Source organism: Pleurodeles waltl, unplaced genomic scaffold (genome assembly GCF_031143425.1).
Source record: "Pleurodeles waltl isolate 20211129_DDA unplaced genomic scaffold, aPleWal1.hap1.20221129 scaffold_69, whole genome shotgun sequence".
Classification (NCBI taxonomy): Eukaryota; Metazoa; Chordata; class Amphibia; order Caudata; family Salamandridae; genus Pleurodeles; species Pleurodeles waltl.
In genome coordinates this window covers 657,004-679,166 of record NW_027150390.1, presented here as the reverse complement: position 1 = coordinate 679,166, position 22,163 = coordinate 657,004, and the positions used below count along the sequence as shown (strand labels likewise).

The 22,163-nt window shown below is 46.9% G+C and overlaps 7 non-coding genes across 7 annotated transcripts; all 7 read left to right on the top strand.

Annotated features, from left to right (window-relative positions):
* Window positions 1-1,095: 1,095 nt before the first annotated feature.
* TRNAG-UCC (transfer RNA glycine (anticodon UCC)) lies at window positions 1,096-1,167 on the top strand. Its single transcript has one exon. It is a non-coding gene; the product is annotated as a tRNA-Gly (tRNA).
* A 1,521-nt stretch (window positions 1,168-2,688) lies between these two features.
* On the top strand, window positions 2,689-2,760 carry TRNAG-UCC (transfer RNA glycine (anticodon UCC)). The gene has a single exon. It is a non-coding gene; the product is annotated as a tRNA-Gly (tRNA).
* Window positions 2,761-5,895: 3,135 nt separating this feature from the next.
* TRNAG-UCC (transfer RNA glycine (anticodon UCC)) lies at window positions 5,896-5,967 on the top strand. The gene has a single exon. It is a non-coding gene; the product is annotated as a tRNA-Gly (tRNA).
* A 1,532-nt stretch (window positions 5,968-7,499) lies between these two features.
* TRNAG-UCC (transfer RNA glycine (anticodon UCC)) lies at window positions 7,500-7,571 on the top strand. Its single transcript has one exon. It is a non-coding gene; the product is annotated as a tRNA-Gly (tRNA).
* A 3,125-nt stretch (window positions 7,572-10,696) lies between these two features.
* On the top strand, window positions 10,697-10,768 carry TRNAG-UCC (transfer RNA glycine (anticodon UCC)). Its single transcript has one exon. It is a non-coding gene; the product is annotated as a tRNA-Gly (tRNA).
* Window positions 10,769-13,893: 3,125 nt separating this feature from the next.
* On the top strand, window positions 13,894-13,965 carry TRNAG-UCC (transfer RNA glycine (anticodon UCC)). Its single transcript has one exon. It is a non-coding gene; the product is annotated as a tRNA-Gly (tRNA).
* Window positions 13,966-21,879: 7,914 nt separating this feature from the next.
* On the top strand, window positions 21,880-21,951 carry TRNAG-UCC (transfer RNA glycine (anticodon UCC)). The gene has a single exon. It is a non-coding gene; the product is annotated as a tRNA-Gly (tRNA).
* Window positions 21,952-22,163: the final 212 nt, after the last annotated feature.

Here is a 22,163-nt window from a genome sequence, read left to right as displayed (position 1 = left end):
CAGCATACAACCAAATTTATCCGAGAGCAAGGTGAAAGAAACCCAAGGGAACAGCCCCTGTCTGCACCAGGAAGGTTGGCTGCTTCGAATGGACAGAACTTCCAGTCCTAAGTCCACTCACGTCCCGAACGCTCCCAAACGCTCATACCGGGCAAGCCCTCACTGGGTGCACCTCTGGCTCCCAGGTAAGGCCAAAACCTGAGCATGGTAGCGCAGGATCACAGAGAAGGAGCGGGTGGGGGTGCTTCTGTCTTGACAAAGGCGTGACATGGCTAGTGACTGAGAGGGCCTTGACTTTCCCCTATGACTGACTGTGAGAGGGGAAGGCGAAGATTTTCTGCACCCAGCATGCCTTGTGACATTCTTAGGCAAATGAGGTGAGAGCCCTGCCAGAATAGCTCCAGCGATCCCATGCCACTCCTCTGAAGGCTCCTGATCTGCATAACCACAGCATTTTGAACAGGAAGCAGAGTGGCGCAGCGGAAGCGTGCTGGGCCCATAACCCAGAGGTCGATGGATCGAAACCATCCTCTGCTAGCATGGATTGATTTATTTTCTTGTGAGGACCACTCTCTCGTTTCCACGCTGCCAGAGCGGAAAACAGCAGGCTTGTGCCAGCTTTTTGTGGGAAGAGACTGCTCAACTATCGGTCTCTGCTCAAAGTCAGGGAGACAGATGGTCAGAGAATCAACCCTACACTTCAAATGAAATGATGCACAGTTATGACCATTAAAGAAAGATGGGACCCTCGCACTTCTTTCTGAGCCTGCTTGGAACGTTATTATTCCCTTTTTTTGTCCTGCTATTATCAATCTCCTGTGAATTTCGTGGAGCTGTTTTCTTTCTCTACCCTGCTGTTTTTCCCTTGCTGCCAATATATGCTTATTTCAATGATTTGAACTGCTGCTTTCCCTTTCTCCTTTTCTGCGCAGCTTTTGCATTGGTTTCAATCTCCAGTTCCTTAGCAGTTGCAAGAACTTTTTTCCTGATTTTCATGTTGGTCTGTAAACCAAAAATACCTCTGATACTGGTGCAATATAGTCATTGAACTCAGGGTTGTGATGTCTAGAGTTTAAAAAAAACATATGCCATGGAGCGTTGGTGGTATAGTGGTGAGCATAGCTGCCTTCCAAGCAGTTGACCCGGGTTTGATTCCCGGCCAACGCAGTGCTAATATTTATACATTAAGCAAGCTGTAGCTATTCTAACGCAATATGTTAAAAAAAAGAGAAATATCTTGACCAGATTACTCAGCTATTAGATAAATAATAAACAAAGATATAGGCAGGCATCCCAAAAGCCCCATCTGCGACTTTCTATGTCCTGAAATTTTTATATTTTACAAACAGCAGTCACAACTCACAACTGCTGGTAATAAATGGGCTGCAGGGGGAAGGCAATGAAACGGCTAAGCCCTTCTGCCCGACCAGCCTTTAGAACTGCAGCATCTCTGCAGTAAAAAGTGTTTCAGGTCAATATCTCTCCCCTGGAAAAAATGTGCGAGACCCACCACCGATAAATGTGGCAAAAGTCCCCAACATTTTCTGCATATTTGTGCTCTTACCTGAAAGCAGCGCCACCTTGTAGTCATCGCAGGCAACTGCAGCATACAACCAAATTTATCCGAGAGCAAGGTGAAAGAAACCCAAGGGAACAGCCCCTGTCTGCAGCAGGAAGGTTGGCTGCTTCGAATGGACAGAACTTCCAGTCCTAAGTCCACTCACGTCCCGAACGCTCATACCGGGCAAGCCCTCACCGGGTGCACCTCTGGCTCCCAGGTAAGGCCAAAACCTGAGCATGGTAGCGCAGGATCACAGAGAAGGAGCGGGTGGGGGTGCTTCTGTCTTGACAAAGGCGTGACATGGCTAGTGACTGAGAGGGCCTTGACTTTCCCCTATGACTGACTGTGAGAGGGGAAGGCGAAGATTTTCTGCACCCAGCATGCCTTGTGACATTCTTAGGCAAATGAGGTGAGAGCCCTGCCAGAATAGCTCCAGCGATCCCATGCCACTCCTCTGAAGGCTCCTGATCTGCATAACCACAGCATTTTGAACAGGAAGCAGAGTGGCACAGCTGAAGCGTCCTGGGCCCATAACCCAGAGGTTGATGGATCGAAACCATCCTCTGCTAGCATGGATTGATTTTTTTTCTTGTGAGGACCACTCTCTCGTTTCCACGCTGCCAGAGCGGAAAACAGCAGGCTTGTGCCAGCTTTTTGTGGGAAGAGACTGCTCAACTATCGGTCTCTGCTCAAAGTCAGGGAGACAGATGGTCAGAGAATCAACCCTACACTTCAAAGGAAATGATGCACAGTTATGACCATTAAAGAAAGATGGGACCCTCGCACTTCTTTCTGAGCCTGCTTGGAACGTTATTATTCCCTTTTTTTGTCCTGCTATTATCAATCTCCTGTGAATTTCGTGGAGCTGTTTTCTTTCTCTACCCTGCTGTTTTTCCCTTGCTGCCAATATATGCTTATTTCAATGATTTGAACTGCTGCTTTCCCTTTCTCCTTTTCTGCGCAGCTTTTGCATTGGTTTCAATCTCCAGTTCCTTAGCAGTTGCAAGAACTTTTTTCCTGATTTTCATGTTGGTCTGTAAACCAAAAATACCTCTGATACTGGTGCAATATAGTCATTGAACTCAGGGTTGTGATGTCTAGAGTTTAAAAAAAACATATGCCACGGAGCGTTGGTGGTATAGTGGTGAGCATAGCTGCCTTCCAAGCAGTTGACCCGGGTTCGATTCCCGGCCAACGCAGTGCTAATATTTATACATTAAGCAAGCTGTAGCTATTTTAACGCAATATGTTAAAAAAAAGAGAAATATCTTGACCAGATTACTCAGCTATTAGATAAATAATAAACAAAGACATAGGCAGGCATCCCAAAAGCCCCGTCTGCGACTTTCTATGTCCTGAAATTTTTATATTTTACAAACAGCAGTCACCACTCACAACTGCTGGTAATAAATGGGCTGCAGGGGGGCAGGCAATGAAACGGCTAAGCCCTTCTGCCCGACCAGCCTTTAGAACTGCAGCATCTCTGCAGTAAAAAGAGTTTCAGGACAATATCTCTCCCTTGGAAAAAATGTGCGAGACCCACCACCAATAAATGTGGCAAGAGTCCCCAACATTTTCTGCATATTTGTGCTCTTACCTGAAAGCAGCGCCACCTTGTAGTCATCGCAGGCAACTGCAGCATACAACCAAATTTATCCGAGAGCAAGGTGAAAGAAACCCAAGGGAACAGCCCCTGTCTGCAGCAGGAAGGTTGGCTGCTTCGAATGGACAGAACTTCCAGTCCTAAGTCCACTCACGTCCCGAACGCTCTCAAACGCTCATACCGGGCAAGCCCTCACCGGGTGCACCTCTGGCTCCCAGGTAAGGCCAAAACCTGAGCATGGTAGCGCAGGATCACAGAGAAGGAGCGGGTGGGGGTGCTTCTGTCTTGACAAAGGCGTGACATGGCTAGTGACTGAGAGGGCCTTGACTTTCCCCTATGACTGACTGTGAGAGGGGAAGGCGAAGATTTTCTGCACCCAGCATGCCTTGTGACATTCTTAGGCAAATGAGGTGAGAGCCCTGCCAGAATAGCTCCAGCGATCCCATGCCACTCCTCTGAAGGCTCCTGATCTGCATAACCACAGCATTTTGAGCAGGAAGCAGAGTGGTGCAGCAGAAGCGTGCTGGGCCCATAACCCAGAGGTCGATGGATTGAAACCATCCTCTGCTAGCATGGATTGAATTTTTTTCTTGTGAGGACCACTCTCTCGTTTCCACGCTGCCAGAGCGGAAAACAGCAGGCTTGTGCCAGCTTTTTGTGGGAAGAGACTGCTCAACTATCGGTCTCTGCTCAAAGTCAGGGAGACAGATGGTCAGAGAATCAACTCTACACTTCAAAGGAAATGATGCACAGTTATGACCATTAAAGAAAGATGGGACCCTCGCACTTCTTTCTGAGCCTGCTTGGAACGTTATTATTCCCTTTTTTTGTCCTGCTATTATCAATCTCCTGTGAATTTCGTGGAGCTGTTTTCTTTCTCTACCCTGCTGTTTTTCCCTTGCTGCCAATATATGCTTATTTCAATGATTTGAACTGCTGCTTTCCCTTTCTCCTTTTCTGCGCAGCTTTTGCATTGGTTTCAATCTCCAGTTCCTTAGCAGTTGCAAGAACTTTTTTCCTGATTTTCATGTTGGTCTGTAAACCAAAAATACCTCTGATACTGGTGCAATATAGTCATTGAACTCAGGGTTGTGATGCCTAGAGTTTAAAAAAAACATATGCCACGGAGTGTTGGTGGTATAGTGGTAAGTATAGCTGCCTTCAAAGCAGTTGACCCGGGTTCGATTCCCGGCCAACGCAGTGCTAATATTTATACATTAAGCAAGCTGTAGCTATTCTAACGCAATATGTTAAAAAAAAGAGAAATATCTTGACCAGATTACTCAGCTATTAGATAAATAATAAACAAAGACATAGGCAGGCATCCTAAAAGCCCCGTCTGCGACTTTCTATGTCCTGAAATTTTTATATTTTACAAACAGCAGTCACCACTCACAACTGCTGGTAATAAATGGGCTGCAGGGGGGCAGGCAATGAAACGGCTAAGCCCTTCTGCCCGACCAGCCTTTAGAACTGCAGCATCTCTGCAGTAAAAAGTGTTTCAGGTCAATATCTCTCCCCTGGAAAAAATGTGCGAGACCCACCACCGATAAATGTGGCAAAAGTCCCCAACATTTTCTGCATATTTGTGCTCTTACCTGAAAGCAGCGCCACCTTGTAGTCATCGCAGGCAACTGCAGCATACAACCAAATTTATCCGAGAGCAAGGTGAAAGAAACCCAAGGGAACAGCCCCTGTCTGCAGCAGGAAGATTGGCTGCTTCGAATGGACAGAACTTCCAGTCCTAAGTCCACTCACGTCCCGAACGCTCCCAAACGCTCATACCGGGCAAGCCCTCACTGGGTGCACCTCTGGCTCCCAGGTAAGGCCAAAACCTGAGCATGGTAGCGCAGGATCACAGAGAAGGAGCGGGTGGGGGTGCTTCTGTCTTGACAAAGGCGTGACATGGCTAGTGACTGAGAGGGCCTTGACTTTCCCCTATGACTGACTGTGAGAGGGGAAGGCGAAGATTTTCTGCACCCAGCATGCCTTGTGACATTCTTAGGCAAATGAGGTGATAGCCCTGCCAGAATAGCTCCAGCGATCCCATGCCACTCCTCTGAAGGCTCCTGATCTGCATAACCACAGCATTTTGAACAGGAAGCAGAGTGGCGCAGCGGAAGCGTGCTGGGCCCATAACCCAGAGGTCGATGGATTGAAACCATCCTCTGCTAGCATGGATTGATTTATTTTCTTATGAGGACCACTCTCTCGTTTCCACGCTGCCAGAGCGGAAAACAGCAGGCTTGTGCCAGCTTTTTGTGGGAAGAGACTGCTCAACTATCGGTCTCTGCTCAAAGTCAGGGAGACAGATGGTCAGAGAATCAACCCTACACTTCAAAGGAAATGATGCACAGTTATGACCATTAAAGAAAGATGGGACCCTCGCACTTCTTTCTGAGCCTGCTTGGAACGTTATTATTCCCTTTTTTTGTCCTGCTATTATCAATCTCCTGTGAATTTCGTGGAGCTGTTTTCTTTCTCTACCCTGCTGTTTTCCCTTGCTGCCAATATATGCTTATTTCAATGATTTGAACTGCTGCTTTCCCTTTCTCCTTTTCTGCGCAGCTTTTGCATTGGTTTCAATCTCCAGTTCCTTAGCAGTTGCAAGAACTTTTTTCCTGATTTTCATGTTGGTCTGTAAACCAAAAATACCTCTGATACTGGTGCAATATAGTCATTGAACTCAGGGTTGTGATGTCTAGAGTTTAAAAAAAACATATGCCACGGAGCGTTGGTGGTATAGTGGTGAGCATAGCTGCCTTCCAAGCAGTTGACCCGGGTTCGATTCCCGGCCAACGCAGTGCTAATATTTATACATTAAGCAAGCTGTAGCTATTTTAACGCAATATGTTAAAAAAAAGAGAAATATCTTGACCAGATTACTCAGCTATTAGATAAATAATAAACAAAGACATAGGCAGGCATCCCAAAAGCCCCGTCTGCGACTTTCTATGTCCTGAAATTTTTATATTTTACAAACAGCAGTCACCACTCACAACTGCTGGTAATAAATGGGCTGCAGGGGGGCAGGCAATGAAACGGCTAAGCCCTTCTGCCCGACCAGCCTTTAGAACTGCAGCATCTCTGCAGTAAAAAGTGTTTCAGGTCAATATCTCTCCCCTGGAAAAAATGTGCGAGACCCACCACCAATAAATGTGGCAAAAGTCCCCAACATTTTCTGCATATTTGTGCTCTTACCTGAAAGCAGCGCCACCTTGTAGTCATCGCAGGCAACTGCAGCATACAACCAAATTTATCCGAGAGCAAGGTGAAAGAAACCCAAGGGAACAGCCCCTGTCTGCAGCAGGAAGGTTGGCTGCTTCGAATGGACAGAACTTCCAGTCCTAAGTCCACTCACGTCCCGAACGCTCTCAAACGCTCATACCGGGCAAGCCCTCACCGGGTGCACCTCTGGCTCCCAGGTAAGGCCAAAACCTGAGCATGGTAGCGCAGGATCACAGAGAAGGAGCGGGTGGGGGTGCTTCTGTCTTGACAAAGGCGTGACATGGCTAGTGACTGAGAGGGCCTTGACTTTCCCCTATGACTGACTGTGAGAGGGGAAGGCGAAGATTTTCTGCACCCAGCATGCCTTGTGACATTCTTAGGCAAATGAGGTGAGAGCCCTGCCAGAATAGCTCCAGCGATCCCATGCCACTCCTCTGAAGGCTCCTGATCTGCATAACCACAGCATTTTGAGCAGGAAGCAGAGTGGCGCAGCGGAAGCGTGCTGGGCCCATAACCCAGAGGTCGATGGATTGAAACCATCCTCTGCTAGCATGGATTGAATTTTTTTCTTGTGAGGACCACTCTCTCGTTTCCACGCTGCCAGAGCGGAAAACAGCAGGCTTGTGCCAGCTTTTTGTGGGAAGAGACTGCTCAACTATCGGTCTCTGCTCAAAGTCAGGGAGACAGATGGTCAGAGAATCAACTCTACACTTCAAAGGAAATGATGCACAGTTATGACCATTAAAGAAAGATGGGACCCTCGCACTTCTTTCTGAGCCTGCTTGGAACGTTATTATTCCCTTTTTTTGTCCTGCTATTATCAATCTCCTGTGAATTTCGTGGAGCTGTTTTCTTTCTCTACCCTGCTGTTTTTCCCTTGCTGCCAATATATGCTTATTTCAATGATTTGAACTGCTGCTTTCCCTTCCTCCTTTTCTGCGCAGCTTTTGCATTGGTTTCAATCTCCAGTTCCTTAGCAGTTGCAAGAACTTTTTTCCTGATTTTCATGTTGGTCTGTAAACCAAAAATACCTCTGATACTGGTGCAATATAGTCATTGAACTCAGGGTTGTGATGTCTAGAGTTTAAAAAAAACATATGCCACGGAGTGTTGGTGGTATAGTGGTAAGCATAGCTGCCTTCCAAGCAGTTGACCCGGGTTCGATTCCCGGCCAACGCAGTGCTAATATTTATACATTAAGCAAGCTGTAGCTATTCTAACGCAATATGTTAAAAAAAAGAGAAATATCTTGACCAGATTACTCAGCTATTAGATAAATAATAAACAAAGACATAGGCAGGCATCCTAAAAGCCCCGTCTGCGACTTTCTATGTCCTGAAATTTTTATATTTTACAAACAGCAGTCACCACTCACAACTGCTGGTAATAAATGGGCTGCAGGGGGGCAGGCAATGAAACGGCTAAGCCCTTCTGCCCGACCAGCCTTTAGAACTGCAGCATCTCTGCAGTAAAAAGTGTTTCAGGTCAATATCTCTCCCCTGGAAAAAATGTGCGAGACCCACCACCGATAAATGTGGCAAAAGTCCCCAACATTTTCTGCATATTTGTGCTCTTACCTGAAAGCAGCGCCACCTTGTAGTCATCGCAGGCAACTGCAGCATACAACCAAATTTATCCGAGAGCAAGGTGAAAGAAACCCAAGGGAACAGCCCCTGTCTGCAGCAGGAAGATTGGTTGCTTCGAATGGACAGAACTTCCAGTCCTAAGTCCACTCACGTCCCGAACGCTCCCAAACGCTCATACCGGGCAAGCCCTCACTGGGTGCACCTCTGGCTTCCAGGTAAGGCCAAAACCTGAGCATGGTAGCGCAGGATCACAGAGAAGGAGCGGGTGGTGGTGCTTCTGTCTTGACAAAGGCGTGACATGGCTAGTGACTGAGAGGGCCTTGACTTTCCCCTATGACTGACTGTGAGAGGGGAAGGCGAAGATTTTCTGCACCCAGCATGCCTTGTGACATTCTTAGGCAAATGAGGTGAGAGCCCTGCCAGAATAGCTCCAGCGATCCCATGCCACTCCTCTGAAGGCTCCTGATCTGCATAACCACAGCATTTTGAACAGGAAGCAGAGTGGCGCAGCGGAAGCGTGCTGGGCCCATAACCCAGAGGTCGATGGATCGAAACCATCCTCTGCTAGCATGGATTGATTTATTTTCTTGTGAGGACCACTCTCTCGTTTCCACGCTGCCAGAGCGGAAAACAGCAGGCTTGTGCCAGCTTTTTGTGGGAAGAGACTGCTCAACTATCGGTCTCTGCTCAAAGTCAGGGAGACAGATGGTCAGAGAATCAACCCTACACTTCAAATGAAATGATGCACAGTTATGACCATTAAAGAAAGATGGGACCCTCGCACTTCTTTCTGAGCCTGCTTGGAACGTTATTATTCCCTTTTTTTGTCCTGCTATTATCAATCTCCTGTGAATTTCGTGGAGCTGTTTTCTTTCTCTACCCTGCTGTTTTTCCCTTGCTGCCAATATATGCTTATTTCAATGATTTGAACTGCTGCTTTCCCTTTCTCCTTTTCTGCGCAGCTTTTGCATTGGTTTCAATCTCCAGTTCCTTAGCAGTTGCAAGAACTTTTTTCCTGATTTTCATGTTGGTCTGTAAACCAAAAATACCTCTGATACTGGTGCAATATAGTCATTGAACTCAGGGTTGTGATGTCTAGAGTTTAAAAAAAACATATGCCACGGAGCGTTGGTGGTATAGTGGTGAGCATAGCTGCCTTCCAAGCAGTTGACCCTGGTTTGATTCCCGGCCAACGCAGTGCTAATATTTATACATTAAGCAAGCTGTAGCTATTCTAACGCAATATGTTAAAAAAAAGAGAAATATCTTGACCAGATTACTCAGCTATTAGATAAATAATAAACAAAGATATAGGCAGGCATCCCAAAAGCCCCATCTGCGACTTTCTATGTCCTGAAATTTTTATATTTTACAAACAGCAGTCAGAACTCACAACTGCTGGTAATAAATGGGCTGCAGGGGGAAGGCAATGAAACGGCTAAGCCCTTCTGCCCGACCAGCCTTTAGAACTGCAGCATCTCTGCAGTAAAAAGTGTTTCAGGTCAATATCTCTCCCCTGGAAAAAATGTGCGAGACCCACCACCGATAAATGTGGCAAAAGTCCCCAACATTTTCTGCATATTTGTGCTCTTACCTGAAAGCAGCGCCACCTTGTAGTCATCGCAGGCAACTGCAGCATACAACCAAATTTATCCGAGAGCAAGGTGAAAGAAACCCAAGGGAACAGCCCCTGTCTGCAGCAGGAAGGTTGGCTGCTTCGAATGGACAGAACTTCCAGTCCTAAGTCCACTCACGTCCCGAACGCTCATACCGGGCAAGCCCTCACCGGGTGCACCTCTGGCTCCCAGGTAAGGCCAAAACCTGAGCATGGTAGCGCAGGATCACAGAGAAGGAGCGGGTGGGGGTGCTTCTGTCTTGACAAAGGCGTGACATGGCTAGTGACTGAGAGGGCCTTGACTTTCCCCTATGACTGACTGTGAGAGGGGAAGGCGAAGATTTTCTGCACCCAGCATGCCTTGTGACATTCTTAGGCAAATGAGGTGAGAGCCCTGCCAGAATAGCTCCAGCGATCCCATGCCACTCCTCTGAAGGCTCCTGATCTGCATAACCACAGCATTTTGAGCAGGAAGCAGAGTGGCGCAGCGGAAGCGTGCTGGGCCCATAACCCAGAGGTCGATGGATTGAAACCATCCTCTGCTAGCATGGATTGAATTTTTTTCTTGTGAGGACCACTCTCTCGTTTCCACGCTGCCAGAGCGGAAAACAGCAGGCTTGTGCCAGCTTTTTGTGGGAAGAGACTGCTCAACTATCGGTCTCTGCTCAAAGTCAGGGAGACAGATGGTCAGAGAATCAACTCTACACTTCAAAGGAAATGATGCACAGTTATGACCATTAAAGAAAGATGGGACCCTCGCACTTCTTTCTGAGCCTGCTTGGAACGTTATTATTCCCTTTTTTTGTCCTGCTATTATCAATCTCCTGTGAATTTCGTGGAGCTGTTTTCTTTCTCTACCCTGCTGTTTTTCCCTTGCTGCCAATATATGCTTATTTCAATGATTTGAACTGCTGCTTTCCCTTCCTCCTTTTCTGCGCAGCTTTTGCATTGGTTTCAATCTCCAGTTCCTTAGCAGTTGCAAGAACTTTTTTCCTGATTTTCATGTTGGTCTGTAAACCAAAAATACCTCTGATACTGGTGCAATATAGTCATTGAACTCAGGGTTGTGATGTCTAGAGTTTAAAAAAAACATATGCCACGGAGTGTTGGTGGTATAGTGGTAAGCATAGCTGCCTTCCAAGCAGTTGACCCGGGTTCGATTCCCGGCCAACGCAGTGCTAATATTTATACATTAAGCAAGCTGTAGCTATTCTAACGCAATATGTTAAAAAAAAGAGAAATATCTTGACCAGATTACTCAGCTATTAGATAAATAATAAACAAAGACATAGGCAGGCATCCTAAAAGCCCCGTCTGCGACTTTCTATGTCCTGAAATTTTTATATTTTACAAACAGCAGTCACCACTCACAACTGCTGGTAATAAATGGGCTGCAGGGGGGCAGGCAATGAAACGGCTAAGCCCTTCTGCCCGACCAGCCTTTAGAACTGCAGCATCTCTGCAGTAAAAAGTGTTTCAGGTCAATATCTCTCCCCTGGAAAAAATGTGCGAGACCCACCACCGATAAATGTGGCAAAAGTCCCCAACATTTTCTGCATATTTGTGCTCTTACCTGAAAGCAGCGCCACCTTGTAGTCATCGCAGGCAACTGCAGCATACAACCAAATTTATCCGAGAGCAAGGTGAAAGAAACCCAAGGGAACAGCCCCTGTCTGCAGCAGGAAGATTGGTTGCTTCGAATGGACAGAACTTCCAGTCCTAAGTCCACTCACGTCCCGAACGCTCCCAAACGCTCATACCGGGCAAGCCCTCACTGGGTGCACCTCTGGCTTCCAGGTAAGGCCAAAACCTGAGCATGGTAGCGCAGGATCACAGAGAAGGAGCGGGTGGGGGTGCTTCTGTCTTGACAAAGGCGTGACATGGCTAGTGACTGAGAGGGCCTTGACTTTCCCCTATGACTGACTGTGAGAGGGGAAGGCGAAGATTTTCTGCACCCAGCATGCCTTGTGACATTCTTAGGCAAATGAGGTGAGAGCCCTGCCAGAATAGCTCCAGCGATCCCATGCCACTCCTCTGAAGGCTCCTGATCTGCATAACCACAGCATTTTGAACAGGAAGCAGAGTGGCGCAGCGGAAGCGTGCTGGGCCCATAACCCAGAGGTCGATGGATCGAAACCATCCTCTGCTAGCATGGATTGATTTATTTTCTTGTGAGGACCACTCTCTCGTTTCCACGCTGCCAGAGCGGAAAACAGCAGGCTTGTGCCAGCTTTTTGTGGGAAGAGACTGCTCAACTATCGGTCTCTGCTCAAAGTCAGGGAGACAGATGGTCAGAGAATCAACCCTACACTTCAAATGAAATGATGCACAGTTATGACCATTAAAGAAAGATGGGACCCTCGCACTTCTTTCTGAGCCTGCTTGGAACGTTATTATTCCCTTTTTTTGTCCTGCTATTATCAATCTCCTGTGAATTTCGTGGAGCTGTTTTCTTTCTCTACCCTGCTGTTTTTCCCTTGCTGCCAATATATGCTTATTTCAATGATTTGAACTGCTGCTTTCCCTTTCTCCTTTTCTGCGCAGCTTTTGCATTGGTTTCAATCTCCAGTTCCTTAGCAGTTGCAAGAACTTTTTTCCTGATTTTCATGTTGGTCTGTAAACCAAAAATACCTCTGATACTGGTGCAATATAGTCATTGAACTCAGGGTTGTGATGTCTAGAGTTTAAAAAAAACATATGCCACGGAGCGTTGGTGGTATAGTGGTGAGCATAGCTGCCTTCCAAGCAGTTGACCTTGGTTTGATTCCCGGCCAACGCAGTGCTAATATTTATACATTAAGCAAGCTGTAGCTATTCTAACGCAATATGTTAAAAAAAAGAGAAATATCTTGACCAGATTACTCAGCTATTAGATAAATAATAAACAAAGATATAGGCAGGCATCCCAAAAGCCCCATCTGCGACTTTCTATGTCCTGAAATTTTTATATTTTACAAACAGCAGTCACAACTCACAACTGCTGGTAATAAATGGGCTGCAGGGGGAAGGCAATGAAACGGCTAAGCCCTTCTGCCCGACCAGCCTTTAGAACTGCAGCATCTCTGCAGTAAAAAGTGTTTCAGGTCAATATCTCTCCCCTGGAAAAAATGTGCGAGACCCACCACCGATAAATGTGGCAAAAGTCCCCAACATTTTCTGCATATTTGTGCTCTTACCTGAAAGCAGCGCCACCTTGTAGTCATCGCAGGCAACTGCAGCATACAACCAAATTTATCCGAGAGCAAGGTGAAAGAAACCCAAGGGAACAGCCCCTGTCTGCAGCAGGAAGGTTGGCTGCTTCGAATGGACAGAACTTCCAGTCCTAAGTCCACTCACGTCCCGAACGCTCATACCGGGCAAGCCCTCACCGGGTGCACCTCTGGCTCCCAGGTAAGGCCAAAACCTGAGCATGGTAGCGCAGGATCACAGAGAAGGAGCGGGTGGGGGTGCTTCTGTCTTGACAAAGGCGTGACATGGCTAGTGACTGAGAGGGCCTTGACTTTCCCCTATGACTGACTGTGAGAGGGGAAGGCGAAGATTTTCTGCACCCAGCATGCCTTGTGACATTCTTAGGCAAATGAGGTGAGAGCCCTGCCAGAATAGCTCCAGCGATCCCATGCCACTCCTCTGAAGGCTCCTGATCTGCATAACCACAGCATTTTGAGCAGGAAGCAGAGTGGCGCAGCGGAAGCGTGCTGGGCCCATAACCCAGAGGTCGATGGATTGAAACCATCCTCTGCTAGCATGGATTGAATTTTTTTCTTGTGAGGACCACTCTCTCGTTTCCACGCTGCCAGAGCGGAAAACAGCAGGCTTGTGCCAGCTTTTTGTGGGAAGAGACTGCTCAACTATCGGTCTCTGCTCAAAGTCAGGGAGACAGATGGTCAGAGAATCAACTCTACACTTCAAAGGAAATGATGCACAGTTATGACCATTAAAGAAAGATGGGACCCTCGCACTTCTTTCTGAGCCTGCTTGGAACGTTATTATTCCCTTTTTTTGTCCTGCTATTATCAATCTCCTGTGAATTTCGTGGAGCTGTTTTCTTTCTCTACCCTGCTGTTTTTCCCTTGCTGCCAATATATGCTTATTTCAATGATTTGAACTGCTGCTTTCCCTTCCTCCTTTTCTGCGCAGCTTTTGCATTGGTTTCAATCTCCAGTTCCTTAGCAGTTGCAAGAACTTTTTTCCTGATTTTCATGTTGGTCTGTAAACCAAAAATACCTCTGATACTGGTGCAATATAGTCATTGAACTCAGGGTTGTGATGTCTAGAGTTTAAAAAAAACATATGCCACGGAGTGTTGGTGGTATAGTGGTAAGCATAGCTGCCTTCCAAGCAGTTGACCCGGGTTCGATTCCCGGCCAACGCAGTGCTAATATTTATACATTAAGCAAGCTGTAGCTATTCTAACGCAATATGTTAAAAAAAAGAGAAATATCTTGACCAGATTACTCAGCTATTAGATAAATAATAAACAAAGACATAGGCAGGCATCCTAAAAGCCCCGTCTGCGACTTTCTATGTCCTGAAATTTTTATATTTTACAAACAGCAGTCACCACTCACAACTGCTGGTAATAAATGGGCTGCAGGGGGGCAGGCAATGAAACGGCTAAGCCCTTCTGCCCGACCAGCCTTTAGAACTGCAGCATCTCTGCAGTAAAAAGTGTTTCAGGTCAATATCTCTCCCCTGGAAAAAATGTGCGAGACCCACCACCGATAAATGTGGCAAAAGTCCCCAACATTTTCTGCATATTTGTGCTCTTACCTGAAAGCAGCGCCACCTTGTAGTCATCGCAGGCAACTGCAGCATACAACCAAATTTATCCGAGAGCAAGGTGAAAGAAACCCAAGGGAACAGCCCCTGTCTGCAGCAGGAAGATTGGTTGCTTCGAATGGACAGAACTTCCAGTCCTAAGTCCACTCACGTCCCGAACGCTCCCAAACGCTCATACCGGGCAAGCCCTCACTGGGTGCACCTCTGGCTTCCAGGTAAGGCCAAAACCTGAGCATGGTAGCGCAGGATCACAGAGAAGGAGCGGGTGGGGGTGCTTCTGTCTTGACAAAGGCGTGACATGGCTAGTGACTGAGAGGGCCTTGACTTTCCCCTATGACTGACTGTGAGAGGGGAAGGCGAAGATTTTCTGCACCCAGCATGCCTTGTGACATTCTTAGGCAAATGAGGTGAGAGCCCTGCCAGAATAGCTCCAGCGATCCCATGCCACTCCTCTGAAGGCTCCTGATCTGCATAACCACAGCATTTTGAACAGGAAGCAGAGTGGCGCAGCGGAAGCGTGCTGGGCCCATAACCCAGAGGTCGATGGATCGAAACCATCCTCTGCTAGCATGGATTGATTTATTTTCTTGTGAGGACCACTCTCTCGTTTCCACGCTGCCAGAGCGGAAAACAGCAGGCTTGTGCCAGCTTTTTGTGGGAAGAGACTGCTCAACTATCGGTCTCTGCTCAAAGTCAGGGAGACAGATGGTCAGAGAATCAACCCTACACTTCAAATGAAATGATGCACAGTTATGACCATTAAAGAAAGATGGGACCCTCGCACTTCTTTCTGAGCCTGCTTGGAACGTTATTATTCCCTTTTTTTGTCCTGCTATTATCAATCTCCTGTGAATTTCGTGGAGCTGTTTTCTTTCTCTACCCTGCTGTTTTTCCCTTGCTGCCAATATATGCTTATTTCAATGATTTGAACTGCTGCTTTCCCTTTCTCCTTTTCTGCGCAGCTTTTGCATTGGTTTCAATCTCCAGTTCCTTAGCAGTTGCAAGAACTTTTTTCCTGATTTTCATGTTGGTCTGTAAACCAAAAATACCTCTGATACTGGTGCAATATAGTCATTGAACTCAGGGTTGTGATGTCTAGAGTTTAAAAAAAACATATGCCACGGAGCGTTGGTGGTATAGTGGTGAGCATAGCTGCCTTCCAAGCAGTTGACCCTGGTTTGATTCTCGGCCAACGCAGTGCTAATATTTATACATTAAGCAAGCTGTAGCTATTCTAACGCAATATGTTAAAAAAAAGAGAAATATCTTGACCAGATTACTCAGCTATTAGATAAATAATAAACAAAGATATAGGCAGGCATCCCAAAAGCCCCATCTGCGACTTTCTATGTCCTGAAATTTTTATATTTTACAAACAGCAGTCACAACTCACAACTGCTGGTAATAAATGGGCTGCAGGGGGAAGGCAATGAAACGGCTAAGCCCTTCTGCCCGACCAGCCTTTAGAACTGCAGCATCTCTGCAGTAAAAAGTGTTTCAGGTCAATATCTCTCCCCTGGAAAAAATGTGCGAGACCCACCACCGATAAATGTGGCAAAAGTCCCCAACATTTTCTGCATATTTGTGCTCTTACCTGAAAGCAGCGCCACCTTGTAGTCATCGCAGGCAACTGCAGCATACAACCAAATTTATCCGAGAGCAAGGTGAAAGAAACCCAAGGGAACAGCCCCTGTCTGCAGCAGGAAGGTTGGCTGCTTCGAATGGACAGAACTTCCAGTCCTAAGTCCACTCACGTCCCGAACGCTCATACCGGGCAAGCCCTCACCGGGTGCACCTCTGGCTCCCAGGTAAGGCCAAAACCTGAGCATGGTAGCGCAGGATCACAGAGAAGGAGCGGGTGGGGGTGCTTCTGTCTTGACAAAGGCGTGACATGGCTAGTGACTGAGAGGGCCTTGACTTTCCCCTATGACTGACTGTGAGAGGGGAAGGCGAAGATTTTCTGCACCCAGCATGCCTTGTGACATTCTTAGGCAAATGAGGTGAGAGCCCTGCCAGAATAGCTCCAGCGATCCCATGCCACTCCTCTGAAGGCTCCTGATCTGCATAACCACAGCATTTTGAGCAGGAAGCAGAGTGGCGCAGCGGAAGCGTGCTGGGCCCATAACCCAGAGGTCGATGGATTGAAACCATCCTCTGCTAGCATGGATTGAATTTTTTTCTTGTGAGGACCACTCTCTCGTTTCCACGCTGCCAGAGCGGAAAACAGCAGGCTTGTGCCAGCTTTTTGTGGGAAGAGACTGCTCAACTATCGGTCTCTGCTCAAAGTCAGGGAGACAGATGGTCAGAGAATCAACTCTACACTTCAAAGGAAATGATGCACAGTTATGACCATTAAAGAAAGATGGGACCCTCGCACTTCTTTCTGAGCCTGCTTGGAACGTTATTATTCCCTTTTTTTGTCCTGCTATTATCAATCTCCTGTGAATTTCGTGGAGCTGTTTTCTTTCTCTACCCTGCTGTTTTTCCCTTGCTGCCAATATATGCTTATTTCAATGATTTGAACTGCTGCTTTCCCTTTCTCCTTTTCTGCGCAGCTTTTGCATTGGTTTCAATCTCCAGTTCCTTAGCAGTTGCAAGAACTTTTTTCCTGATTTTCATGTTGGTCTGTAAACCAAAAATACCTCTGATACTGGTGCAATATAGTCATTGAACTCAGGGTTGTGATGTCTAGAGTTTAAAAAAAACATATGCCACGGAGTGTTGGTGGTATAGTGGTAAGCATAGCTGACTTCCAAGCAGTTGACCCGGGTTCGATTCCCGGCCAACGCAGTGCTAATATTTATACATTAAGCAAGCTGTAGCTATTCTAACGCAATATGTTAAAAAAAAGAGAAATATCTTGACCAGATTACTCAGCTATTAGATAAATAATAAACAAAGACATAGGCAGGCATCCTAAAAGCCCCGTCTGCGACTTTCTATGTCCTGAAATTTTTATATTTTACAAACAGCAGTCACCACTCACAACTGCTGGTAATAAATGGGCTGCAGGGGGGCAGGCAATGAAACGGCTAAGCCCTTCTGCCCGACCAGCCTTTAGAACTGCAGCATCTCTGCAGTAAAAAGTGTTTCAGGTCAATATCTCTCCTCTGGAAAAAATGTGCGAGACCCACCACCGATAAATGTGGCAAAAGTCCCCAACATTTTCTGCATATTTGTGCTCTTACCTGAAAGCAGCGCCACCTTGTAGTCATCGCAGGCAACTGCAGCATACAACCAAATTTATCCGAGAGCAAGGTGAAAGAAACCCAAGGGAACAGCCCCTGTCTGCAGCAGGAAGATTGGCTGCTTCGAATGGACAGAACTTCCAGTCCTAAGTCCACTCACGTCCCAAACGCTCATACCGGGCAAGCCCTCACCGGGTGCACCTCTGGCTCCCAGGTAAGGCCAAAACCTGAGCATGGTAGCGCAGGATCACAGAGAAGGAGCGGGTGGGGGTGCTTCTGTCTTGACAAAGGCGTGACATGGCTAGTGACTGAGAGGGCCTTGACTTTCCCCTATGACTGACTGTGAGAGGGGAAGGCGAAGATTTTCTGCACCCAGCATGCCTTGTGACATTCTAAGGCAAATGAGGTGAGAGCCCTGCCAGAATAGCTCCAGCGATCCCATGCCACTCCTCTGAAGGCTCCTGATCTGCATAACCACAGCATTTGGAGCAGGAAGCAGAGTGGCGCAGTGGAAGCGTGCTGGGCCATAACCCAGAGGTCGATGGATCGAAACCATCCTCTGCTAGCATGGATTGATTTTTTTTCTTGTGAGGACCACTCTCTCGTTTCCACGCTGCCAGAGCGGAAAACAGCAGGCTTGTGCCAGCTTTTTGTGGGAAGAGACTGCTCAACTATCGGTCTCTGCTCAAAGTCAGGGAGACAGATGGTCAGAGAATCAACCCTACACTTCAAAGGAAATGATGCACAGTTATGACCATTAACGAAAGATGGGACCCTCGCACTTCTTTCTGAGCCTGCTTGGAACGTTATTATTCCCTTTTTTTGTCCTGCTATTATCAATCTCCTGTGAATTTTGTGGAGCTGTTTTCTTTCTCTACCCTGCTGTTTTTCCCTTGCTGCCAATATATGCTTATTTCAATGATTTGAACTGCTGCTTTCCCTTTCTCCTTTTCTGCGCAGCTTTTGCATTGGTTTCAATCTCCAGTTCCTTAGCAGTTGCAAGAACTTTTTTCCTGATTTTCATGTCGGTCTGTAAACCAAAAATACCTCTGATACTGGTGCAATATAGTCATTGAACTCAGGGTTGTGATGTCTAGAGTTTAAAAAAAACATATGCCACGGAGCGTTGGTGGTATAGTGGTGAGCATAGCTGCCTTCCAAGCAGTTGACCCGGGTTCGATTCCTGCCCAACGCAGTGCTAATATTTATACATTAAGCAAGCTGTAGCTATTCTAACGCAATATGTTAAAAAAAAGAGAAATATCTTGACCAGATTACTCAGCTATTAGATAAATAATAAACAAAGACATAGGCAGGCATCCCAAAAGCCCCGTCTGCGACTTTCTATATCCTGAAATTTTTATATTTTACAAACAGCAGTCACCACTCACAACTGCTGGTAATGAATGGGCTGCAGGGGGGCAGGCAATGAAACGGCTAAGCCCTTCTGCCCGACCAGCCTTTAGAACTGCAGCATCTCTGCAGTAAAAAGTGTTTCAGGTCAATATCTCTCCCCTGGAAAAAATGTGCGAGACCCACCACCGACAAATGTGGCAAAAGTCCCCAACATTTTCTGCATATTTGTGCTCTTACCTGAAAGCAGCGCCACCTTGTAGTCATTCCAGGCAACTGCAGCACACAACCAAATTTATCTGAGAGCAAGGTGAAAGAAACCCAAGGGAACAGCCCCTGTCTGCAGCAGGAAGGTTGGCTGCTTCGAATGGACAGAACTTCCAGTCCTAAGTCCACTCACGTCCCGAACGCTCCCAAACGCTCATACCGGGCAAGCCCTCACCGGGTGCACCTCTGGCTCCCAGGTAAGGCCAAAACCTGAGCATGGTAGCGCAGGATCACAGAGAAGGAGCGGGTGGGGGTGCTTCTGTCTTAACAAAGGCGTGACATGGCTAGTGACTGAGAGGGCCTTGACTTTCCCCTATGACTGACTGTGAGAGGGGAAGGCGAAGATTTTCTGCACCCAGCATGCCTTGTGACATTCTTAGGCAAATGAGGTGAGAGCCCTGCCAGAATAGCTCCAGCGATCCCATGCCACTCCTCTGAAGGCTCCTGATCTGCATAACCACAGCATTTTGAGCAGGAAGCAGAGTGGCGCAGCGGAAGCGTGCTGGGCCCATAACCCAGAGGTCGATGGATCGAAACCATCCTCTGCTAGCATGGATTGATTTTTTTTCTTGTGAGGACCACTCTCTCGTTTCCACGCTGCCAGAGCGGAAAACAGCAGGCTTGTGCCAGCTTTTTGTGGGAAGAGACTGCTCAACTATCGGTCTCTGCTCAAAGTCAGGGAGACAGATGGTCAGAGAATCAACCCTACACTTCAAAGGAAATGATGCACAGTTATGACCATTAACGAAAGATGGGACCCTCGCACTTCTTTCTGAGCCTGCTTGGAACGTTATTATTCCCTTTTTTTGTCCTGCTATTATCAATCTCCTGTGAATTTCGTGGAGCTGTTTTCTTTCTCTACCCTGCTGTTTTTCCCTTGCTGCCAATATATGCTTATTTCAATGATTTGAACTGCTGCTTTCCCTTTCTCCTTTTCTGCGCAGCTTTTGCATTGGTTTCAATCTCCAGTTCCTTAGCAGTTGCAAGAACTTTTTTCCTGATTTTCATGTTGGTCTGTAAACCAAAAATACCTCTGATACTGGTGCAATATAGTCATTGAACTCAGGGTTGTGATGTCTAGAGTTTAAAAAAAACATATGCCACGGAGCGTTGGTGGTATAGTGGTGAGCATAGCTGCCTTCCAAGCAGTTGACCCGGGTTCGATTCCTGGCCAACGCAGTGCTAATATTTATACATTAAGCAAGCTGTAGCTATTCTAACGCAATATGTTAAAAAAAGAGAAATATCTTGACCAGATTACTCAGCTATTAGATAAATAATAAACAAAGACATAGGCAGGCATCCCAAAAGCCCCGTCTGCGACTTTCTATATCCTGAAATTTTTATATTTTACAAACAGCAGTCACCACTCACAACTGCTGGTAATAAATGGGCTGCAGAGGGGCAGGCAATGAAACGGCTAAGCCCTTCTGCCCGACCAGCCTTTAGAACTGCAGCATCTCTGCAGTAAAAAGTGTTTCAGGTCAATATCTCTCCCCTGGAAAAAATGTGCGAGACCCACCACCGATAAATGTGGCAAAAGTCCCCAACATTTTCTGCATATTTGTGCTCTTACCTGAAAGCAGCGCCACCTTGTAGTCATCGCAGGCAACTGCAGCATACAACCAAATTTATCCGAGAGCAAGGTGAAAGAAACCCAAGGGAACAGCCTCCGTCTGCAGCAGGAAGGTTGGCTGCTTCGAATGGACAGAACTTCCAGTCCTAAGTCCACTCACGTCCCGAACGCTCCCAAACGCTCGCCCTCACCGGGTGCACCTCTGGCTCCCAGGTAAGGCCAAAACCTGAGCATGGTAGCGCAGGATCACAGAGAAGGAGCGGGTGGGGGTGCTTCTGTCTTGACAAAGGCGTGACATGGCTAGTGACTGAGAGGGCCTTGACTTTCCCCTATGACTGACTGTGAGAGGGGAAGGCGAAGATTTTCTGCACCCAGCATGCCTTGTGACATTCTTAGGCAAATGAGGTGAGAGCCCTGCCAGAATAGCTCCAGCGATCCCATGCCACTCCTCTGAAGGCTCCTGATCTGCATAACCACAGTATTTTGAGCAGGAAGCAGAGTGGCGCAGCGGAAGCGTGCTGGGCCCATAACCCAGAGGTCGATGTTTCGAAACCATCCTCTGCTAGCATGGATTGATTTTTTTTCTTGTGAGGACCACTCTCTCGTTTCCACGCTGCCAGAGCGGAAAACAGCAGGCTTGTGCCAGCTTTTTGTGGGAAGAGACTGCTCAACTATCGGTCTCTGCTCAAAGTCAGGGAGACAGATGGTCAGAGAATCAACCCTACACTTCAAAGGAAATGATGCACAGTTATGACCATTAACGAAAGATGGGACCCTCGCACTTCTTTCTGAGGCTGCTTGGAACGTTATTATTCCCTTTTTTTGTCCTGCTATTATCAATCTCCTGTGAATTTCGTGGAGCTGTTTTCTTTCTCTACCCTGCTGTTTTTCCCTTGCTGCCAATATAAGCTTATTTCAATGATTTGAACTGCTGCTTTCCCTTTCTCCTTTTCTGCGCAGCTTTTGCATTGGTTTCAATCTCCAGTTCCTTAGCAGTTGCAAGAACTTTTTTCCAGATTTTCATGTTGGTCTGTAAACCAAAAATACCTCTGATACTGGTGCAATATAGTCATTGAACTCAGGGTTGTCATGTCTAGAGTTTAAAAAAAACATATGCCATGGAGCGTTGGTGGTATAGTGGTGAGCATAGCTGCCTTCCAAGCAGTTGACCCGGGTTCGATTCCCGGCCAACGCAGTGCTAATATTTATACATTAAGCAAGCTGTAGCTATTCTAACGCAATATGTTAAAAAAATGAGAAATATCTTGACCAGATTACTCAGCTATTAGATAAATAATAAACAAAGACATAGGCAGGCATCCCAAAAGCCCCGTCTGCGACTTTCTATGTCCTGAAATTTTTATATTTTACAAACAGCAGTCACCAATCACAACTGCTGGTAATAAA